Source organism: Zalophus californianus, chromosome 1, assembly GCF_009762305.2.
Source record: "Zalophus californianus isolate mZalCal1 chromosome 1, mZalCal1.pri.v2, whole genome shotgun sequence".
NCBI classification, from domain to species: Eukaryota; Metazoa; Chordata; class Mammalia; order Carnivora; family Otariidae; genus Zalophus; species Zalophus californianus.
The window spans coordinates 13516522-13527248 of NC_045595.1; positions in this window are offsets into that span (position 1 = coordinate 13516522).

The following is a 10727-nucleotide window of genomic DNA, read 5'->3' on the forward strand; positions in this document are numbered from 1 at the left end:
AGTTTGCCCAGTTAAACTTGACTTCAGATAAACAACGAATACTTTTTATTTTTATAAGTATGTCCCATTCTGTGCCCTGTATTTTATTTGGCAGACCTAATCTTGATTTGAAACCCCCTTATTGCCCCACCCCCGCCTGTGCTTTGAGGCTTTCTGAAACCTCTCAGATGATGCCTTTGTCTCTTCCCTCCCTGGTTCCCCGTATCCCTGCATGCTGGGTCCCCCCCACTTCCCATGCTATCTCCCACCCTTCTGGTCTTGAACACCAGCCTGAGGTCAAGTCCTGGCCTGGCAGTGAAATGTGCAAAGAAAAGGCACTCAACCCATCTTCAAGGGCCTTCTCTCTCCCTCAACCCCCACAAGCCCTCCAAACCCTTGGCTGTAGGCTTGGCCCTGCTGAGGCCACATGTTCTTGCTCATCCAGCCATCACCTTTTCCCAGAACCCCCAGGGCTCTGTACTCTGAGGACCCCAGGAATCCCCACCCCCTCTGAACTCACCCTCAATCTCTGGGCATATAAATTTGTAATAGGTGCTCAAACATTTCAGGGTAAATTTATGGAGGCAAGTATTGGGGGGCCGGTGTTTGATTTCTCAACACAGCTGCGTTTTCTGTCCCATGGGGGCACATACCCTCTTCTGAGCTTTTGTACCCTCCAACAAAGCGACTTTCCTTTTATCCTCCCCTTTGGTTTCAATATATATATATATATATATATATATATATATATATATATATATGTATAAGAAGACATGATGGAAAAGCTAATAACAAAGGCAAGGTCACTCCCCTCCCCAGGGCCCATGCCCAGGGCTGCCCCCAGTGCCTCCCCTCCCTGCAGTTCTCATCTTTGCTCTTCATACTTACTTGCCATCTGAACGGACACACCTCTGTACTGGCTTCTGCTCAACAGGCCCGGAACTCGGTCCCTGTGGGCCATTTTTCTCTCGGTATGTTATTCTGGAAACGGGCTACGCCATCCCTGGGGTCGAGGGAGGCAACATTTAGATGCCTGTGTTTTTAGTTTCACTGTGGAAGGTGTTGCCCCTGCAGAAGCAGGTGCTGGATCTTTTGTGCCATGTCCTAGGGGTGCTTTCCAGGGTGGTTAGCGGGGCAGTGGTGACATCTGTCTGTTTGGAGCTGGGTAGCTCCTGGGGTGGTGCTGGGTCAGAGTTGGCCCCTCCTCTCATCAGCCAGGCCTAAGTTGCTGGGGGTGGGGGGGCACATTCAGGCAGAAGGTGAATAAGTAACAGAGCACACCAGGAATTGAAGATCCTCAACTAGAGGGATGTGCCCAGAGCAGGAGGTGACCTCAGACCAGGCTGAAAGACAATAGGGGGTGAGGGAAGGGTGATCCTGGCAGAAGGAACAGTGGATGCAAAGGCCCTGAGGCTGGACAGATTAAGACAGAAGCAGGAGTGTGGCCCAGTGTGGGGGGTGGTCTAGGGAAATAGCCCTAGTGCTGGGACGAAAGGGAATGTGAGCCAGACCACTCAGGACTTGGAGGGGGAGAGTCAGGACCTTCTCTAGGTTCAGGGAGGAGGGTGCTGGTTTTGTGGACAGGGACATGATCAGTCACATAGCTGAGGACGGAATTCTGTAGCTGCGTCATGGAGAAGGGACTGGGGAGACAGTGGACAAGAGCAGCAGCAGGACTGGCTGGGGCGTTCTGGGGGCGCCGCAGGGCAGTTGTCTGGGTTCAAGGGAGAGGCACTCCCCCTCCCTCCATGAAGCCGCCCTGTAACTGCTAGCTCTTTACCCTCCCTCCCTGTGTCCGACCAAGGTAGGGACCTCAACTCGCCCCCCCCACCCGGGGTGGAGAGTCATCCCCACAGAGGTACTGGGTGAGACCCCTCTTCGGTTGAGTACCCGCGGTTCCCCTAGCCCTCCCTCTGTCTGCCTCCACAATGCATACCCTAGAGGTCCCCTGCCCCTTTGTTCTTTTTCCCTCCACACACGGTCACGGTCACGCTGGCGGCTCCTTCTGAGAGCATCTCACACACAATGGGAAGGAGGGGGATGCGCTCCCAATCGCCCCCCACCCCATTCCCTGCCCTCCGCATCCTCCAGCCCCGCCCGCGCGGTGGAATCCCGGCCTCGGGGACCCCACCCTTGGAATGCATTACCTTTCAGGAGACGCTCCGGGCGGCGGGGGGGGGGGGGGGAAGGTTGGAGAGGGAGGGCTATTTTTAGAATGAATGGAAGAAAAGAGGGGGGAAAAAAACAACAAAAAAAAAGGATGGAGGCTCGTGGAAGCCTCCTGGCTCCCAGAGGAAAACCCCTCAACCCAGGCCAAGGCAGAAGGTGGGTGGGGGTTCCGAGACTGGGCGGGTGGGGCTGCGGGGGGCAGGGGGCGACGAGGGAGAGCTCGGTGGTCTGGGAGGGCACCACTCCTCCCGGGAGGGAGCAGGAGGAGAACAGCAAAATGCAGCCGGCAGCCCCAAAGACCTCTGAGAGCTGGAGGGACCCCAGAAGTGGATGCTGTCCAGTCGCAAGAAAGAAATCGGCTCAGAGAGGGGCCGGAGCAGGACCAAGGTCGCAGGAGGGGCTGAGCCCTGAGCAGCGCCCCCTCCGCCATCCCCTAGTGACCCAAACCCCGGGAGCCGCATTCTTAAAATTTGGCAGTGACCTTCACAATCTCGCTGCCCAGGCCCCTGCTGTTCACGTTCAGCGGGGTCCCTGAATCGTGCGGGGAGAAGGGGGACGTCACAGCCCAACAATGATATTAGAGAAGTTTTCTGTGGCTTGTTTTGTGGCCACCCGAGGTACCCCTCCCTCACTGGGACCTTCTAGCCCCAGCAACGTCACCAGCTCCCTGAGGCCTCCGGGTTCCCCCTGGACCTCCCAGGCCCCACAGCCCGCTCAAGGTTGGGGGCTTAATTGCCTTCCTTTCTGGCCCTGGCTCCATTCCTTCCCCGGACGCCGGAAAGCGACCCCCAGAGAGAGGCGGGCAGCCGCATTTCTATGCTGCTGGGGCGCTGGGCCCCGGCCAGGGGCTCCCCATCTCTGGGTCTCAGTTTCCCCATCTGTAACATGAACGTCGTGGGCCAGGAACGGCAGAGGGTCCTCCCAGCTCTTTGAGCGTTCTTTGGGATTGGCTGTTACACCCCTGCGGGGAGGGGGATTCCCTCCCCACCCTTTCTGGAGAAGCGTTGTGCGAGAGGGGGTCGCCCGGTGGCCGCCGCAGTCCGCCTCTCGCGCTGCTCCGGGTAGGCGCCCCTCCCCGGGAGGCGGGGCGGGGCCCAGGTCGGCGGGGAGGGGGTCAGCTCTGCGGCGGCGCGCGCACACCCTCCCGGCTCACACGCCCTTGCCCGGCCGTGCACTTGTCTTCGCGCTCGGGCCAGGCGCTGGGGCTCCGGCGGCGGCGGCGGCCGTCTCTGGCCGGTGAGTAGGCAGTAGTGGGGCATTGGGGCGGGGGGCGGTTTACAGGGCGGAGGTCCCAGCGGCGCTCCCCTTCTCCTTGGTGGGCGTTTTGGTCAGGGTTTGCCCCGACTTCGGGAATTCAAAGGGGGAGATGCGGGAGGGAGGGAAACCCCTTCCATCCCCCACCCCCCCGCCCAACTCCAAGCCCCAAGTCACTCCAGACGCCCCCTGCATACCCTTAATGAGGAGGGGGCTACAGCTCCGGGAATTTGAAATGCGGAGACGTCCCCCCACAGAGGTGAAGGTGGAGACAAGGGGACCCTCCGGCGCTTGCAGGGGGGAGGGGTAATGGGGGGGAGGGAGGACCCACTCGTTTGCTCCCTGCCCCTCAGTCCTTTCCAGCTCCCACTGAGTGTGGTGGGGATTCCCCTGGCTGGCCCACTGCAGAGTGGAAGGGAACCCCCCCCCAACACCTGCCAGCCTACTGTGCGTGGGAGCTCTGGCTGTGCTTTCTCCCCTAAGCTCCGCCCTCCCCCGCCCCCACCCCATTGACTGGGAAAGGGACAGAGGCCAGAGAGGGTTAGCACTTACCCAAGGTCACCCAGCTGGGCAGAGGCAGAGCTGTGTTTGTGTTGGACTCGCTAACCCCAGAACTCAGCTCGTGGTGTCAGCACTAGGGTCCTCTGCTCCCTGCGTTTAACCGTCAGGGTGGGGCTTGAGGGCCCTGTCTGGAACTGGGGCGGGGGCGGGGGGTGTCCATACTCTCTCCAAGTCACTGCACCCTGCTGGAGGCCCAGACAGGACTGAGTGGACAAGCCCCTCACCTGGCTCCCTCCAGGTTCTCAGGTCTCTTGTGCCTCCTAGATCTTCTTCGCCAGCCTCCTCAGGCTGCCCGAGAGCTCAGAAGTCTGGCTAATGAGGGGGAGATGGGGAGGGAGGGCAAGGGGTACTTCCAGAGCTGATAGAGTAATCTCCACTCTGACACACCGACCCACCGGGTGACCTTGGACAATCGCCCTGTTCTCCCAGGGCGAGAGTCAGATCCAGGGCCCCCCTGAGCTGTCCAGGGGGCCACTGGCCACATTCCAGACCCCCAGCAAGAGGGAGGGCAACAGGGACGTCCACTTCCGACCGTGTTTCCCCTTCAGTCCCATTTTGGGGTCGAGCTCCCTCACCTCTCTCAACCATGGGGCTGCTCTGTGTCCTCTTTGGCCCCCTCCTCCAGGGTGGGGCCTGGGTACAGAGGGGCTTTGGCAATAGCCCAGTACAGAGTGCATTCCTTGAGGGCCTTACAGACCCCAGGGCAGCTACAGACCAGGTGAGGATTTGGAGGTGGCCAAGAATGCAGCTGGTCAAGTCAGGGATCCCTACCTCCTTCATCCTCACTCCAGCCTGTCCCAGCTTCACCCACCTAGATCTCCCTGTGGTGAATGAATTGGGGAGGGGGTAGACCTGGGGGCAGGACAGGGAACAGCATGGGGAAAGGCAGATAAAGCCTTTAGTGTGCAGTGTCCTGTGGAAGGAAGTGGGGCTTCCAGGGAGGGTGCCTGGTATGGGTTAGAGGTATCGGCAGGGGCTCGTCGAGGGGCCTGAGCCTGGAAACAAGGCCCCACTGGACAGACAACACCATTGATCTTCAGTTTCCTTAAAACTTACAAGGTAATTCAGCTAGTCAGAAGACATCTACTCTAAAGACTATTGCAGTCTGGGGGTTATCTGCACCCCACTGTCCTGGGGCCCTGCCTCTACCCCACACCCCATGTCTGGTCCTTACAGGTCGAAGGGAGAAGAAAGGCAGCTCAGCCCCCTGCCAGCCAACTGGTAATCCAACAGGACCGAAGGGGACAGGCCCTTCGGTGGTGGCTCATCAGGGAGACCCCTGCACACCAGGGTGAGTGAATCCAGACTCCGGCATTGTTTGGGAGTAGAGGTCACCTAGGAGCTGGGTAGAAAAACTGGTGACTTAAAGAAAAAAGTGCCAACCTTTGACATCATACTAACAAAATATAACAAGAAAACAACTATGCCTTCTAGAGCCCCCAGAGAGTGACTGTTTTCTCCAGTCACTGGTGGTGGGGAACCCGCTCAGAGAATCTGGGTGACCTGCTTTGTGTCACACAGCCAGGAGGGGGGCATTGCCCCAGGTTGGAAGGTCCTCCACCCCATAGGCCTCCACCACCCAGATTCTGTGGTCTTACTCCCTGAGACAGCTTTTAGGGAGCAGCTCCTTGCTCCTTCTTTTGCCCGCAAACATTGGCCCTGACGCTCAGGGTCAACAGTGAGCTGCCAGTGGGGGTGTGGAGAGAATGGAGGCAACAGTTCTAGATATGTAGGGTCATGTAATCAGTCAACAAACACTGAGCAGGTACTGCGTGCCCTGGGCTGGGCACTGGCGACACAGCAGGGGCTGAAGCAGGTCCAGATCAGCCCTTGTAAGACGTACTGGGAGGCAAATAAGACACAGTGATGTGTTAGAGAATGACCGGGGCAGAGTGGCCTCTCCAAGGAGGTGATCATGAGCTCACACCCGGAGGAGGAGGGGCCAACCAGGTGGGAGCTGGGAGAACAGCATACCAGACAGCAGGAACAGCACATGCAAGGGTCCTGAGGCAGAAATGAGTTTGACATGTTTGAGGAACAGTGAGGAGGCTGCTATAACTGGAACAGAATTAGCGAGGGGGAGAGAGGAGGAAGAGGAAGATAGAGGGGTCTGCACGTAGGGGCTGAGGTAAAGGGGTGGACTGCAGAGCAGTGGGGAGCCATGGAGGCTGTGTGAGCAGGGGACAGACATGGTGGTCTGATTTATGATTTTCAAAAGCCTCCGTGACTACTGTGGAGAGCAGGGATTGTTGGGGCAGGAGCCGAAGTGGCAGAAGGCCAGAGGGGAACCCAGGAGGTAACTGGGTAGAGTTGGCTGGGCCAGGACTGCGTAGTCAGGGAGGGAGAGAAATGGGCAGATTCTGGGACTGAACTGGGTGGGCATGGAGAAGGGAGTGTGTGTGGCCAGGTTGCCACCCAACGCTGAGGAGCCATGGGGAGGGAGGGATTTGTCATGTTCTGGGAAATCTGGGAAAGCATCCTGGAAGAGGTATTCTTGCTCTTTGAGCTAAGTCTAGAAGGGTAAGTAGGCCCCTGCTGGTGTCCAGCTGGAGTCGTGCTGAGGGTGTAATTGTACGGACACCATGAGGGCCCTGGGGAGCCAGTGAGCACTCAGAATTAGAAGCAACACGATGAGATTTTAGCAAGGAAAGACCCCTCTGGGGGTGCCTGGCAGAGACAGGACTGGAGCCAGAGAAACCAGGAAGTCACTTGAACCGTTCAGATCCTGCAACTAGGAGCATCCAGTGAGCGCTAGTTGTGTACCTAGCACATTTGAAGGGGATTAGCTCCCTAGCCCCTCTCACTGCCCTCGGAGGGCCCCCACTGCCCTGCCAAGGGACCTGAGGCTCAACGAGGGAGGGGCCCTTGTCTGTGACCACTGCATGACTTTCCAGGGGGTGCAGTAACAAAGGCCCACAACCTTAAAACAACAGAAATGTCTTCTCTCACAGTCCTGGAGGCCAGAGCCTGAAATCCACGTGTGGGCAGGGCCACGTTCCCTCCAGAGGCTCTAGGGCAGGCTCTTTTTGGTTCTTCCCCTTCCTGGGGGCTCCAGGTGTCCCACGGCTTCTGGCCACATCACTCCAGTCTCCGCATCTGTCTTCACGTGGCCTTCTTAGGAGGACCCCCGGTCACTGAGTTAAGGCCCGCCCTAATCTAGTATGACTTCATGTTCATTTAACAGTATCTGCAAAGACCCTGTTTCCAAATAAGGTTGCATTCTGAGGTTCTGGGTGGACTGGGATTTGGCGGGGAGACTCTTCAGACGAGTAGGGCCAGGCAACAGGACACTGTGCTCAGTCCTGCCTTTGCCCCCAGGGCCTTTGCTGAAGCAGGGGCTGCAAGGGATGGGGACAAAGGGGTGTCCTGGGGCGAATTCAGGGGCAAGGATGGACAGGACTGAGGTCCCACTGGATGTGGGCGTGGCCAGAAAGGAAGAGTTAGTCTGGAGCCTTCCAGCCTGACTGCGAGAAGGGAGGGGACGCTGATGTCTGGAATAGGGGAGCTGCCGCCAGGACAGCCGCAGGGGAGGTCGCTGGAGGCCGGGGGTGGGGGGGAGGGGGGCAGGGCTCCCAGGCCTTGGCTGCTTTGTGGGGATTCTGTGCTGATGGTAGAGCGGCTTCCCTGCTTGCCTGTCACCCCCCTCCCCCCTCCTCCTCCAGAGCAGGGACCGAGGGGCTGCCAGGCAAAGCCCCTCCTCACTACTCCCTGGCCTCATTTCCCCCGTGGACCATCTGCAGGGGCCAGTTGTGTGTATTTGTTGACCCAAGATCTCATCTTGCCTGCTGAAAACATGAGTGTGGGGGATTCTGTGTGTGTCTTCTGCACCACACTGTCTCCACTTCAGGCTCATCTCTTGAACACAGGAGGTGCTTAATAAACACTGATAAAATGAGTGATGCTCCTCTAAGTCCCTGAGTTCCAGAGAGCCCGGGAACAAGCCCTCCAAGATGCCTGCCCCAGCTCCCTGGGGCCTTCCTGGTCCCCTTCCTGCCCCTACAATTCGCAGAACCCTCGGGGACTTAACCCTCCATGACTTGCACCCTGCGCAGAGCCCTCATGCACACGTCTCCGACACACATCTCGGCAGGTGGGACCCCTGCCAGCCTCTGACGCGGTCCTCCCCTTTTGCCCCTTCCCTCTGGCCACACTGGTCTCTCTTCTCTTCCTCAGACATGCCCCTCTGGTCCCACCGCAGCATCTTGATCCTTGCAGTGCCCCCCACCCAGTGCCCCCTTCTAGCTCTTCCGGGCCTGGTTCCTTGGCCCCTTTGGAATGTCTCCCCTCCTGGGAGGCCTCCCATGACCACCCCAAAGTCTTCCCATCTGTTCCTATCTTTCTCAACTTCACTGGATCGCTTTCTAATACTTGCGTATCTAGAATTCTTACTGGTCCTTTTGTTTGGAGAGGGTTGTTCCCAGGGTTCTAGAAATTCAGCTCCAAGAAGGACGGCTTTGTATCTCAGACTCTGCATCCCCAGCACCACACGCAGGCAAGGGGCTCGGTGGCTATGTGAATGAATGAATGAATGGGTAAATACATTCCGTACCCTGCCATCTCCATGCTCATGGGGGACTCAGGGTCCAACCTCCTGGGCAGCCATCTGTCAGGCCCCAGGTGGGTCTGATATTTCTGTGGATGCACAGCTAGGGGTAGGGGGTAGGTGGCCGGTCCATCCCTACTCAGGCAGCCTATGGGTCCTTCAGCCCCTGTGAGGCTCTCCCAGGTCTCCTGCACCTGGACCCTTGGCCACTGCCCTAGACTTGTGGCCCAGCCCTCAGGCCCCTGGAAGAGGGGCTTCCTGATCACCCACCACCCCATCTCCTGCCTGTTCTTTAGGCCATTTCCTGGGAATGTGAGTCCCCCTGTGTATCCCAACTGACAAGTTCATTTGTAGGCTCCTCTGGTCTCTTCCAGCCAACCATGGGCCGATAAGAGGCTCTGTCTGCAGTGAAATCTCAGATGGTGCCCACCCACAGCCCCACGTCCATCCCCCTGACCCCTATCCACCTCGGCCAGCCTTGTCTCCGAGGGGTGAGGTTCAGGTAGGCAGGAGGGCAGACTTGGGTGGACAGTGGTCATTCACCAGGTCAGCCATCCTAAGTTTAGCCCCTTGAAGGGGGTCCCTGATCCCTTAGGGCAGATGAGCCCAAAGGGGAAAGAGGGATCTTTCCGGAGAGAGAAGACGGGTGCAGAGCCTGCAGGGCCTGCTCAGGATGGGAGGGCCTAGAGGAGCCTCCAGGGTCTGTGGCCCATGCTTTTGTGAATATCTGGACGTTTACATGTTGGACTTGAATTCAAAAAGCATCCGATGCTGCGAGCACTCCACAGAAGCCTGCACAGGCTGGAGTCAGTCCGTGGGCATGGTGTGAATGCTCCTTGTGGGGCAGAGATCCGCACAGGGGCAGGCTCAGGTTGGCAGGGGCTGGGGCACTGAATGCAGTACAAGGATGTGTGCCAGGTCCCGAGGGAGGTGTGGGTGGTTCCAGCACAACCGTGCTTTAGAAAGAGCCCCCAGCAGCCCAGGCAGGCCTGGGGTGGGGGGCTGGTGAGTGGATGGGTGGATGGGGATTACAGAAGGCATGGCTGCTCGTCGAGCATGGCTGAGGATGCATCCATTTAGGGTCCCCCATCCTGACACCCCTGCGGTGCCCAGGCCTCCACGGCCACCACAGCCAGGCCTTCTTCAGGGTGTCCCCAACAGGCTGGGAATGAGATACAGAAGTCTTGTCCACCGACCCCAGGCCATCACCTGGTCCTGCTCAGCCTCATCACTGGCCCATGAGACCACCCCCTGCCCAGGCAGCCATCCTCATTCAGTCTAGCTCTTTTCCGGACACCACAGAGGAAACAGATCAGCTGCCTATAGGCAGTGACGAGCAATCAGATGTTCCTGACCCTGTCCCAAGCTCCAAGCTGGGAAGAAAACAGTGGGGGACTGGGAGAGAGATGGGGGGGGGTCAGAGCTGGACTCAGTCACCCCAGCCAGGCGGGGACAGGGTAAGGCCTAGATAGTTTGTCAGCCTGGGGGAGGAGGAGGAAAGAGCTCCCCCTCCTCGTCCCCCCCCCCCCCCCGGTTCCCAAGGCCCCTTCCAGCCATTATTAAGTTGAATGAATGAGTCGCCCAAGGACACCCTCTGTGCCAGGAGAAAGGAGCATGGTTTTTGGACACCCCCCAAGCAGGCTTCCGCTGGCCTGCCCTCCTGGTATTGGTGGTAAGGGTTAGAAGTGGGAGGAGGGGCTAAGTCTCACAGAAGATGCCTTGAACCCATGGCCCTAGCAGGCACCCCCTCAACTCTTAGAAGCCCCCACGTCAGGGTCCTAGGCACCCTGCACTCAGCAATAGATTGCAAGCAGGACGTCTGAGGAGGTCATTTCAGGAGGGAGGTGTCCAGTCGCTTTGCAAAGTTATCCCCTCCGCAAATGCGTGTATTTGAGGGATTGAGGGATGGTTGGAGTTTGGGGACTCGATTTTGGAAAGGTGGCTAGGAGTTACCGAGAGCTGTCGGGGGCGGGAGCTGTCGCTTCGCTAAGTCAGGTCCCCTCCATTGCGTCCAGCCAGAGAGCGAGTTTGAGGACCAGCTGAGCGCTGGGGGCTGAAGGGGGCTCCCGGGAATGTGGGATCTTTAAATGTAGGCGGGGCTTGCGGGGTCGCCGGGGGCGGTGCCAACCCGGGCTCGACCAATCGGCGGCTCCGCCCGCGTCGCACCGCCCCCTCCTCTCCCGGCCCGGGCGGGCGCTCGCCCCCGGCCGGGCCCGTGGAC